Source organism: Gossypium arboreum, chromosome 6 (assembly GCF_025698485.1).
Source record: "Gossypium arboreum isolate Shixiya-1 chromosome 6, ASM2569848v2, whole genome shotgun sequence".
Lineage (NCBI taxonomy): Eukaryota > Viridiplantae > Streptophyta > Magnoliopsida > Malvales > Malvaceae > Gossypium > Gossypium arboreum.
In genome coordinates this window covers 40,276,639-40,289,470 of record NC_069075.1, presented here as the reverse complement: position 1 = coordinate 40,289,470, position 12,832 = coordinate 40,276,639, and positions in this window count along the sequence as shown.

Sequence of the window (12,832 nt, the reverse complement as noted above, 5' to 3'; positions counted from 1 at the left end):
AAAATTTCGACCATAGTCAATTGAAACCTCCAAGGAATGTTACCGGGTTAGGAGCTTTTTGGGCTTGCGGTTACTACCGACGGTTTGTAAAAGGATTCTCGATGATAGCCACACCCATGACAAAACCGCTTGAAAAGATGTCAAATTTGAATGGACGGAAAAGTGTCGAAAAGTTTCACCAATTGAAAACCCATTTGACGAAAGCTCCAGTTCTAGTACAGCCGAATCGGCAAAGAGTTTGTCATCTATAGTGATGCCTCCCTACTTGGGTTAGGTTGCGTATTGATGCAAGAAGGTCGAGTTGTGGCCTATGCGTCGAGACAATTAAAGCCACATGAGAAAAATTATCCAGCCCATGATCTCGAATTGGTCGCCATCGTATCGCCTTAAAGATATGGCGACATTACTTATTTGGTGAGAAGTGCCATGTGTATTCGGATCACAAAAGTCTCAAATATTTGATGACTCGAGAGACTTAAATCTGCGACAAAGGCGATGGCTTGAGTTGTTAAAAGATTATGAACTCGTCATTGATTATCACCCGGAAAGGCTAATGTGGTTGCGGATGCCTTAAGTCGAAATCACTTTGTTTGCTTTACGAGCAATGAATGTACACTTGTCTATCCTACCCGACAATGTGTTAGTAGCGAATTAAAGGCCAAACCATTGTTGGCTCATCAAATTCGGGAAGCTCGAGAAAGTTGATGAGGAGTTGCTTGCAAAACGGGCCGAGTGTGTTCGAACAAGGAATCGAGTTTCAAATTGATGATGACGATTGTTTGAGGTTCGAAGTCGTCTGTGTTCCAAAGAATTGAACTTATTTCGATAATTCTAAATGAAGCCCATTGTAGCCGAATGGCAATCCACCCGGGGAGTACGAAGATGTACAACGATTTGAAACGTCGGTTTTGGTGGCATGGTATGAAACGAGACATCTCTGATTTTGTTTCGAAATGTTTAATATGTCAACAAGTGAAAGCGGAACATCAAGTGCCATCGGGATTACTTCACCGATCACGATACCCGAGTGGAAATGGGATCGAGTCACAATGGACTTTGTATCCGGACTGCCATTGTCAGCAAGTAAGAAAGATGCGATTTGGATCGTTGTAGATAGATTGACTAAGTCGGCTCACTTTGTCCCCGTACGTACGGATTTTTCAATGGACAAACTAGCCGAATTGTACGCTTCTCGATTGTGAGACTACACAGGTGCCTATTTCCATCGTGTGGGATAGAGATCCGAGATTTACCTCACGATTTTGGAAGAAGTTGCAAGAGGCTTTGGGTACCAAGCTGCATTTTAGCACCGCCATCCCCAAACCGATGGTCAATCCGAACGGATAATTCAAATCTGGAGGATATGTTGAGATGTTGCATCCTTGAGTTTAGTGGTTCATGGGAAAGATATTTGCCTTTGATTGAATTCGCTTATAACAATAGTTTTCAATCAAGTATTAAGATGGCGCCTTACGAGGCCTTATGCGAGGCGTAAATGCCGTACACCATTGTTTTGGACCGAGCTCGGTGAGAACAAAATTTTTGGAGTGGATTTGATTAAAGATCTTTGAACAGAAAGTAAAAGTAATCCGTGAAAATCAAGATAGCCTCCGATCGTCGAAGTCGTCGACGTGGATCTAAAACGAAAAGACATTGAGTATCAAGTGGGAGATAAAGTGTTTCTTAAAGTTTCGCCTTGGAAGAAGATACTCGATTCGGTAGTAGGGCAAATTGAGCCCGAGGTTCATCGGGCCATATGAGATATCCGAACGAGTCGGTCCATCGCGTATCGTTTGATTTTGCCCCGAGCTCGAAAAGATTCACAATGTTTTTCATGTCTCGATGCTTGACGATATAGGTCTGATCCATCGCACGTAATTGCTCCATCTGGGATTGAGATTCACCTAATTTGAGCTATGAAGAGGAACCGTTCGCATTATGAGGCGTGAAGTAAAAGAGTTGCGCAATAGGAAAATACCGTTAGTGAAGGTGTTGTGGCATAAACACGGAATGGAAGAAGCCACTTGGGAGCTTGAGGACTCTATGAAAGAGCGATACCGAGCCTATTCATCGGTAAGATTTTCGGGACGAAAATTTCTTAAGTGGGGAGAGTTGTGACATCCCAAAATTGACCATAGTCGGAAGTGGTTTCGGGACCGCTAAACCGAGTCACCGACATGTTCGAACGTAATATTTATTGTCTAGAATATGTGAAAATGCATGTGTGAATTTTGAATTCTTTGATTTAGTTAATTTGATTGTGAATTGAAAGAAAAGGACTCATGTGAAAGGATTTAAATAGATGTGGCTAATTTTAGGAGATTAATAAAAGGATGAAGTAAAATAAATGGACTTGCATGTCAAATAGCCCATTCCTAAGGGTAGTGGCCGGCCATGTCAAGAGTGATGGGCAAGGAAAACATGTTTCAAACATGTTTAGCTAATGGATTATGCTTGAAAGAATAAAGAAATGAAATTGAAAAAAATAGGATATGATGAAAACAAAAGAAAAAAAAAGTGTTCATTCTCTCATTTTCTCCTTGCTTGGCGAATATACTAAGAAGAAAGGGGAAAAAGCTTGAGAAAATCAGCCATGGGAGCTTACTAGACTAAGGTGTTTTGATACTAGAAGGTATGTTTTATGCCACTCTTGAAAATGCATGCATGATTTGGAGGATTGGTTCAAAATTTTCCTTGAATCTCAAATCGAAACTAAGTTGTTAGGTGAGTTAAATTTCGGCCATGCATGTTGTCTTCCTTGGTGAGTGTTTTGATGTTGTTGTGATGAAAGCATGGAGATGAGTGAGTTCGAATGTTTAACAAAAAGGAAATTTTGTGCCATTGAGTTCTTGTTGTTATGTGTGTGTGCATGAGTATTCGGCCATGCTATAGAATTTATGTTGCAAAATGATTAATGCTTAATGAGATGTATAATAGTACTTGTGAATGAGCTTGAGAGTATTTAAACAATTAGACATGAAAAGGGTGGTAATGAGGCTGAAAAATTGTTGGATGGTTAATTGGGTAAGGAATGAAGCATTCGGCCATATAGGGTATAAATGGGCATAGGTGTTAAATACCTTGTATTGGAAACTTTGATAAATAAGTAGCAATAAATTAAGATGAGATTGAGTAAATTTTCAGCTTAGTTGTGTTAGGTATTCGCCAATAACCATAATAATGCATGTGAATGCCGTATGTTTGTGTTTGATGGAGAGGTAAATTGTTTGATTTAGCTCAAGAGCAAAGGGAACTAGATTGGACAAAGGAAAGGAGAAAGCAAACGAGTAGCCGATTTGGAACCGTTCTACCCCAAACAAAGTAAGTCATTAAGCACATATGTTTGATATTGCTTAAATGATTGGAAAATCTATGCAATTGTGTTTAATGGAATGCTATATATGTATAAATGAAATTGTATGTGTATGGAGTGAGGATAATTGTTGAATGTAAAAGAAATAGTGGAATGTGTAGAAAGTTTGCTTTGGCACTATGTGTCTTGAACAATACGTGTGTATGGTGACGAGATTGGCACTAAGTGTGCGTGCTGGAAATATATGGCACTAAATGTGCGTGCTGGAGATATAAGGCACTAAGTGTGCATGCTGGAAAAATATGACACTATGTGTGCAAGCTGGAAAAATACAGACCTTTGGGTGTGCGAGCTCGAAGGGTATGGCAATTTGTGTGTGCGGGCTTAAATTGCGTGGCACTAAGTGTGCGAAATCGAGTGGTAAGCACTGTGTGTGCGTAGTCTATATATATGGAGGGTGTGTCTCCATTGAATTGAGTATGGACGGCGGATCGGGTAAGTACCTCGAGCTCATGACGAATAGAGAATACGTTCATGCTTGGGGTTGAATTTGGTAAGCCTTAAATCTATGTGATGATTGAAATTGTATGGTTGTGCTGGAAAATGAGTTAATGTGTAAAAATGCTTGATTATCTTGTTGTGTAGAATATGAAATGTGGATGTATGACTTGGTACGAGATTGGACCGAAAGGTCCGAGGTACTATGGTATAGATTCGATATGGATGAGTACCTAGCCTCGTTTGTTGTACATGTTGTAGTAACTTTATCAGTGGATTGATGAATGCTTATGACTTACTGAGTTGTAAACTCACTCGGTGTTTTTCTTGTCACCCATTTTAGGTCTCTCGGACTCGTATTGTTTGCGTGATCGGGACCATCGTTGAAGTCATCACACCGGCTGAAATCTTGTGGTATTGTTTTCGTTGTTGAAGAACATTTGGCATGTATAGGCTATTATATTTTGTCGAATTGTGGGTTGTAAACTTTAAGCCATGTGAAAATGGCCTATGTGGTCGTCGAGGGGGATGCTAGAACCTATAGCCACGAGTCTTAGAAACTCTAATTTTGATAAGGTGGCCATAATTTGTGTCATGTATGATGGATGATTAAGGCCAAGGAAAGATTCATGAAATTGGCATAGTCTACTGCAGTAACTGTTGCGGACAGCAGCAGTGAGATGAGATTGAAAAATTACTAAAAACAGTATAAGTAGAATTAAATAGTGAGTAAATTATGAAATTGAACCTTGATGAATATATTTTTATATGGACGAAACGAAACGACCATATGAGTAGTATACTGAGAATTATTAAAGTTCTCGTGAGACAGGGCCAGAACGGTTTCTGGGTCCCCTTTCGCGACTTTGAAAATTTACCATAAATTATCCAGAAAGAATTAGGAGTCATACCTTATATGTACAGATTCCATTTTGAGTCTAGTTTCATTAGAAAGAAACGGCACCAGTATTAAATCCCTGTACAGAGAGATATTCAAGTTGTACGCGCGAAGGTCAGAGCAGTCGATCCCTGTAACATGGGTGACTTTAACTAATAAACTGTACCAATTGGCCCGACCAAAAATTCTAGAAATAAATCCATGGATGGGTATGTGAGTCTAAATTCAGGGAAAATTTACGAAACCAGTTTCCGAGTTTTGAAACTCGAGATATGATTTTTAAGCCGACGGTGACGCAGTTTTCCAGCCTGACTGGTAATGTCAAATTGGTTGGTACCTTGAGAGGATTTGGCCGTTAACCCCTCGTGTCCGACACCGGCGACGGTCACGAGTTAGGGTGTTACAATTTTATTGGTATCGAGCTATGGTTTAGTCGGTTCTAGGACTACCATAGGCGTGTGAGTCTAGCTATACATGCCAAATTGTTAGTGCCTAATAATGTGATGACTTCGACGGTTGAAATTTTTGTTTTGATTAGTGATGGAACCGGGATAGAGACCCTTGGCGAATGACGTTGAAAGTGTAGCGGCTGCTCCTGCGCAAGGGACACCGCTGTTGAGCCTCGATCATCCGCGAATAATCAAAATGAAGGGGCGAAACAAGCCTTCTTCACCATGATGAATGAGTGGGTCGCGCAATATGCCCGAACCAATCCGGCTGTCCAACCATTCCCGAATTTAAATAATCCACCCCAAGAGCCCGTAATGCCATCGATTCATCGATCCCGTGAGGCTGAGTAAACCACCGTGGACTTGATTAGGAAGCGTGGGGCGAGGAGTTTAAGGCCATAGTTACCGCGATTATGCCGAAAGGGCCGAGTTCGCTTGATAACACCATTAGAGTGTTTGATGAACTCATGCACACCGATGAATGTCTTAAGTGTGCTATATCTTTGTTGCAGACTCACCTACTATTGGTGGAGGACCTTGATTTCCATAGTCCCAAAGGAACAAGTTACTTGGGATTTCTTTCAAACGAATTTGGAAGAAATATATTAGTCAACGGTTCATCGATCGAAGCGTAAGGAGTTCCCGGAACTCAAGCAAGGCCGTATGATCAGATCTCGAATCTGAACATGAGTTCGTAAGACTTAGTCGGTATGCTCGGGAGTGTGTGGCTGATGAGGTTGCTATGTGCAAAAGATTTGAAGAAGGATTGAATGAAGAGTTAAAGTTACTACTGGGAATTTTGGAGATAAAGGAGTTCGTGACATTAGTCGAACGAGCCTGCAAGGCGAAGAACTTGGGAAGGAGAAGAAGAAGGCTGAATTTGAAGCAAGAGATTACCGTAAAAGATCAACGAGTAAAGCTCCGTTCTCGATCAGAAAGAGGTTCGGGAGGACACCGATGAAGTCGAGGGCGATGCGGAATTTCCATTAGAGCCCGACCATTGACGGACTCCCGAGCTACATCGGTAGCTAGTGTGGGCAATAATCGTCAAGAGAGACCTAAATGTCCACAATATGGAAGACGACACCTAGGTGAATGTTGGGGTAAGTCATGTTAACAAGACTCATTACGGATGTGGTTCAAGGACCACTTCATTAGGGATTGCACGAGCTAGATGAGAAGAATAAGATGCAATGTGCGAGATCTAGTGGGGCGACACTAGAGGTAGACCCCGAGGGTTTCGGGAGGTAGGAGTGGTAATCGAGGGGAGCCACCGACTGGGCTGTTCGATCCGAGACCCGAGCTCTGCTAGAGCATATGCCATCCAGCAGACGAGAGGAGGCATCCTCCCCGACGTTATCACCGGTACTTTTACTCTCTTTGATACTAGTGTGATTGCATTGATTGACCCCGCTCTACTCATTCATATGTATGTGAAACTTTAGCATCCAAGAAGACTCTACTGTTGAGTCTACTAAGTTCGTAATTCAGTGTCAAACCCTTTGGGTCAATACGTACTCGTTGATAAAGTGTGCAAGAGATGCCCCTAATAATTCGAGAATCTGTTTTCCGGCCGATCGATGCTTCTACCATTTGATGAATTCGATGTTATTCTTGGTATGGATTGGTGACCGTACATGATGCGATGGTGGATCGCAAAGGAAAACCATTGATTTGAGGAGTGCAAATAATGAGGTAGTCCGAGTCGAGTCTCTTGATTTAAAAGGAGTGCCAGGCGATAATATCTTCTATGACCGCTCGGAGATATGTGAAAAAGGTGTGAAACATACCTTGCGTATGTGTTGGGAAGTAAAGAGACGGAAAAGAAACTCGAATCGGTATCGATGGTTTGTGAGTATTCAGATGTTTTTCGGAGGAGTTACGGATTGCCACCGGTTCGAGAAGTGGAATTCGACATCGGTTGTACCGGCACTACGCCAATCTCAATAGCTCCGTGTCGTATGGCATTAACGGAGTTAAAGGAATTGAAGGTTCAATTGCAAGAATTGACGGATAGAGGTTTCGCTCGACCAGTTTTTTCTCCATGGGGCGCACAAGTATTGTTTGTGAAAAGAAGGACGGAAGCATGAGGTTGTGCATCGACTACCGTCAACTCAATAAAGTGACGATAAGGAATAAATATCCGTTGCCACGAATTGACGATTTGTTTGATCAATTAAAGGAGCCTCGGTGTTTTCAAAGATAGATTTGAGGTCGGGATACTATCGGTTGAGGGTCCGAGAATCGGACATACCAAAACCGCTTTTAGAACAAGGTACGGTCACTACTTAATTCTTAGTGATGCCGTTTGGGCTCACTAATGCCCTGCGGTGTTTATGGATTTAATGAATAGAATTTTCAGGCCATACTTGGATCGGTTCGTAGTTGTATTTATCGATGACATTTTGGTCTATTCGAGAGATGAAACTGAACATGCTGAACACCTAAGGCTAGTGTTGCAAATCTTACGAGATAAGCAGTTATACGCAAAGTTCAGTAAATGTGAATTTTTCAATGGACACCGGCGATGGTCACGAGTTAAGGGTGTTACACGGGTAATCCGAATTAGGGTCTGAATTTAGCTTGGACTGGTAATACAGATCCAAGCTCATTAGAGTAATTGTCGTTGTAGGGGATTTAGCCTGGACTGGTAATCCCGAAAATACACTATGAATTTATATTGTAGGGGATTTAGCCTGGACTGGTAATCCCGCTGCAAGGTTGAGGTTCGCGGGAGTGTGCTCTCTGAAATGGATATGTGCGCACATGAATATGAATTGATGGACCCGGAATTGTACACTAAAAGTGTACCTCTGAAAATCCATTGAAATTCTGATAAATTCAATGAGATAAATATGGAAAATAATAAGGGAATAAAAATCATGGTATTGATGAGTACATCAATCATGGTATATATATTATTGATACATGGAAATTATTGTACTTACTTGAATGTTGAGTTTGTGCATGTTAGGGTAATAATGCATTGAATGGATATATGAATGTTTATTATATTGTATTGAAAATATTAGGTAAGTATAATTCTTGTTACATGAGCTTACTAAGCACGAAGTGCTTACCCCATTCCTTTTTCCTGTTTTGTAGTGTTAAGAGCTCGGAGGTCGGATTTGGTCGAGACACATCACATTTGTCAACCTCGTGGATTTCAGATATAAAGAAACTTTATTTTGGAAATCAATGGCATGTATAAGCTAACAAAGTAAATGTTAACGTGAAATGAATGTAAAGTTAGCCATTAGTATGGTTAACAAACCTGGTTTTAGATATGTGATGACGTTATCTTATAAATATGCATGAATTTATCTTGAAAATATGTTGAATTGATTTGGTTGATGTGGATTGGTCTCGATTTAATATTGCAGGGAAGGTTAGATATTTATAAAGGGGCTATATTGAATATAAAAAAAATAATTCGTAAACTCCGGTAATGCCTCGTACCCTATTCCGGCAATGAATACGGGTAGGGGTATTACAGCCTTTATCCTATGCATCCTGGCGAGAATAAGATGTACCGAGATCTCTATGAGTTATACTGGTGGCCAGGATTGAAACGAGAGGTTACTGATTTTATGGCTAGATGTCTGACATGTCGGCAGGTTAAGGCTGAGCATCAGTTGCCTTCGGGTTTGCTGCAACCAGTTAAGATTCCATTATGGAAATGGGAATGAGTAACGATGGATTTTGTTAGTGGGTTGCCCTTGACACCCACTAAGAAGGATTCTGTTTGGGTCATCGTGGATCATTTGACCAAGTTTGTGCACTTCATTCTGGTTAGGACTGATTATTCACTACAGAAGTTGGTGAAGCTCTACATTTCTAAGGTAGTGAGACTGCATGGGGTATCGATTTCGATCATCTCTGATAGGATCCTTGCTTTACGTCTTGATTTTGGAAAAAGCTACAAGAGGCTCTACGTTCAAGGTTGGACTTCAGTACTGTATTCCATCCTCAGACCGATGGTCAATCTGAAGGGTGATTCAGATAATAGAGGATATGTTGAGAAGTTGTGTCATTGATTTCTGAGGTAGTTGGGAGGAGTATTTGCCACTAGTGGAGTTCGCCTATAATAATAGTTTCCAGTCTAGCATTCAGATGGCACCTTACGAGGCTCTGTATGGTTGTAAGTGTCGCATTCCATTGTGTTGGATTGAGTTGGGTAAACGGCATGTTCTGGGTTTTGAGTTGGTTTTTGAGATTGAGGATAAGGTCAGATTGATTCGGGATCGACTGAAAGCGGCATCGAACAGAAAGAAATCTTATGTGGATCTGAAGAGATGTGAGATTGAGTATTCTGTTAGGGTCTTCATATTTCTTAAGGTCTCGCCATGGAAAAAGATTTTGACATTCGGTCGTAAGGGCAAGATGAGCCCTAGGTTTATTGGATCATACCAGATTCTGAAACGAGTAGGACCGCTCGCTTATTAGTTGGAGCTACCTCTAGAGCTGGACTGTATTTACAATGTGTTCCATGTCTCAATGTTAGGGCGTTACCGCTCTAATCCTACTCATATTGTCCCTGTTGAGGAGATTAAGGTTAGGCCAGACTTGATCTTCGAGGATGAGCCGGTTCAGATTTTGGATCGCGATGTAAAGGTTCTGAGAAGGAAATCTATTCCATTAGTGAAAGTGCTGTGGTAGAATCATAGCACTGAGGAGGCCATGTGGGAGCCTGAGGATGCGATGCGTCAGCAGTATTCTCATCTGTTTTGATTAGGTAAATTTAAGGCTGAAATTTTCTTTTAGGGGGTAGAATTGTAACGCCCCAAAATTTTAATTTTTGTTGTTGGATATAGTGACACAATTGTGTATCTGCTTCACTGGTTAAGTGTTCTAGGTGTGTGTGAGAGGTCCCAAGTTCAAGCTTTGCATTTGGCAATTTTTGGTATTTTTATGAATTAAGCCCTATCTCTAGTCAGTAGGCTTTTAATTAGAAGTTTGTAAGCACATAACAAAATGGGCCTACTAGTCTAGTGGTTAAGTGGAGTGTTAGTCTGCTGAAGGTTCGATGTTTGAATCCCTGCGTGGGTAAGGAGATTATTTTTGCTCGGTTTGGTGGCTGAGAGTTTGAGTTGTATTGAAAATCTAAGTAATGGGTGGGTGTGATAGTGTAGTTAGTGGGAAGTGGGGAGATAATTAAGGGATTTTGGATTCTATCAAAATCTTTTTGGCTATTTTTCGGTTCATCTAAAATTCTGTTCTCTCTTTCCTTAAAATTTTTGATGTCCTACCCTACTCTTCCATTTTCTTTTTTCCTATTGAATTTGTCTTGGGCCTCCCCTCTCCTTTTTGCTTCATTTTTCTGAATCCATTCCTTTCTTCTGTATTTGCAACGTTGATTGTACTCACGCGGGTTTGGTAAGCTTCGGTAAGAGTAGTAAGTGTAGTGTAACGACACGAATTTTACGATTATCAGAAAAGTGTATTTTCGGGTCTCTGTTCCTAAAATATGGATTTGTAAATATTTATTAAAAATATTTACGAAGTTAAGTGGGTGGTTAATTAGAGTTTAATAAGGTGAATTAGCTTAAATTAAGGATAATTAGATAAAAGGATTAAATTGAATAAAGTATGAAAGTTTAATTATAGAATAAAGAAAATTGAAAGGACTAAATAAGCAAATAAGCCAAAATGAGTGCCACGTGTGTGGTAAAAATAAAATACATGTGTAATAAATATTGTATATCCATTTGTAATACATGTATGTATTTACCTATTATTTAAGTAAATATTATTTTATTATTATATTATTCTTTTATATTAATTAAATAAAATAAGTAAATAAATAAAATAAATAAAGACAAATGTGTGGTGATGATTTGATACAAGTGTGTAAATAAAAATACATATACTTGTAATACTTGTATTTAATTACTAATAGATATTTACTATTTATAAAAGATATTTATTAATTAAGTAATTATATTATAAGATATTTATATAATAAATAAATTTAATTATGACAATTGTATGGAGATGATGATATACAAATGTAAAATAAATAGTTGTTATTTAAAAGATATTCAATATAGATATTTTATTATTATTATTATATTATATATAGTTAATAAAGAAAGAAAAGAAAGGAAATAAAGAAAACAAACATAATGCTCAAACGAAAATGGAGGAAAGAAAGGAAAAGGGAGAAATTGAGGTTTTGAAGCTTTAAACTTTAATAAGTAAGTCAATTTAGCCCTTTTTACTTAATTTTGATGTTTTAGAAGCCTTGGAATAAAGTTTTGGTGAAATTAAGTTGATATTTTGAATGATATTAGATTTCTAGATATGGTTCATGTTAAATAAATTAAAGAATTAAGGGTTAAATTGTTAAAATTTCAAGTTAGAAGTGAAATAATGATTGAGTTGTAAGGTAAATCATAAGTTTTGAATAGTAGAGACTAAATTGAAATATTCAATGTGAAATTGAATGGTAGTGTATTGATAATTTTTAATTGATTTACATAGCTAACATTGTGCCAGAAAATCTCAGCTAAGCAAGGAGAAAGGCAAAGTCGACGGGGGTTAGCTCGAAAATTAGGTTTGTATTTTTATAATCCAAACTTCGTTATTGATTGTTATATTTATTGAATTTATATGGACAAATGTGATTGATGTGGAATTGAATATTAATGTAGGTTATGTTGAAAAATATATTGATTAGGGAAATGATGAAATTGATATGAAAATATATGATTATTGTGAAATTTGAACATTTGTTAATATAAAGTGAATTGAAATATATTGAATTGAGAATATATCTGATTAATTGAAATATACGCTGATTGAGAAATGAAAGTTTACTGAATACCTTATTAACAGTATCAGACTAAGTCAGATAAAATTGTCATGCCATAGGATTGGAAGTGTACAAGGATACTTCGACCATGGGTCGATGAGGCACTAATAGTGTCGTACTATTACTTCGACTTTGTGTCGATGAGGCACTTCGTGTGTTGTACTGTTTCTGTTACTTCGATTTAATCCGATGAGGTACTATGTACTATACTACTACTATTTACTTCGGTAAAGCTGATGAGGCACATTGTGCCGTATTGGTGTGTTTGGTTGGATCCGTGTATACGCCAAAGTCCAAATTATGTTAATAGGGGTAAATAAAGGTACTGAATAATTGATTATTACTGAATAATTGACTGTTACTGAATAAATGACTGTTATTGAATAAATGATTATTACTGAATAACTGATTAATACTGATGACTGGATGATACTGAACAATAATGATCAATCGATTGTTACTAAAGAATATTGACTGTTATTGAAATGGAATCGTCTGAATATTGAATGAAAGATGAATAATATTATTATTCAAATGAATTGTAAATATATGTTGGAAAATGATTATCAAAGAATAATTTATTTATTCTTGAATGATAATGATAAACTGATTGATATTGAAAATATTGACTAATATAGAAGTTGGATTAAAACAGATTCTTGAATGAAAGGTAAATAACTTAATGATATTGAACAATTATACCATTGTGTTTATTATATGATTTTAAGAGTTTGTAATATTTATTATTATTATTATTATTATTATTATTAAGTGTTCGAATTATAGAAATACCACTGAGTTCATACTCAGCGTAAGGTTTGTTTCCGTACGCAGGGTAAGTTAAAGCCAACCGTTGAATC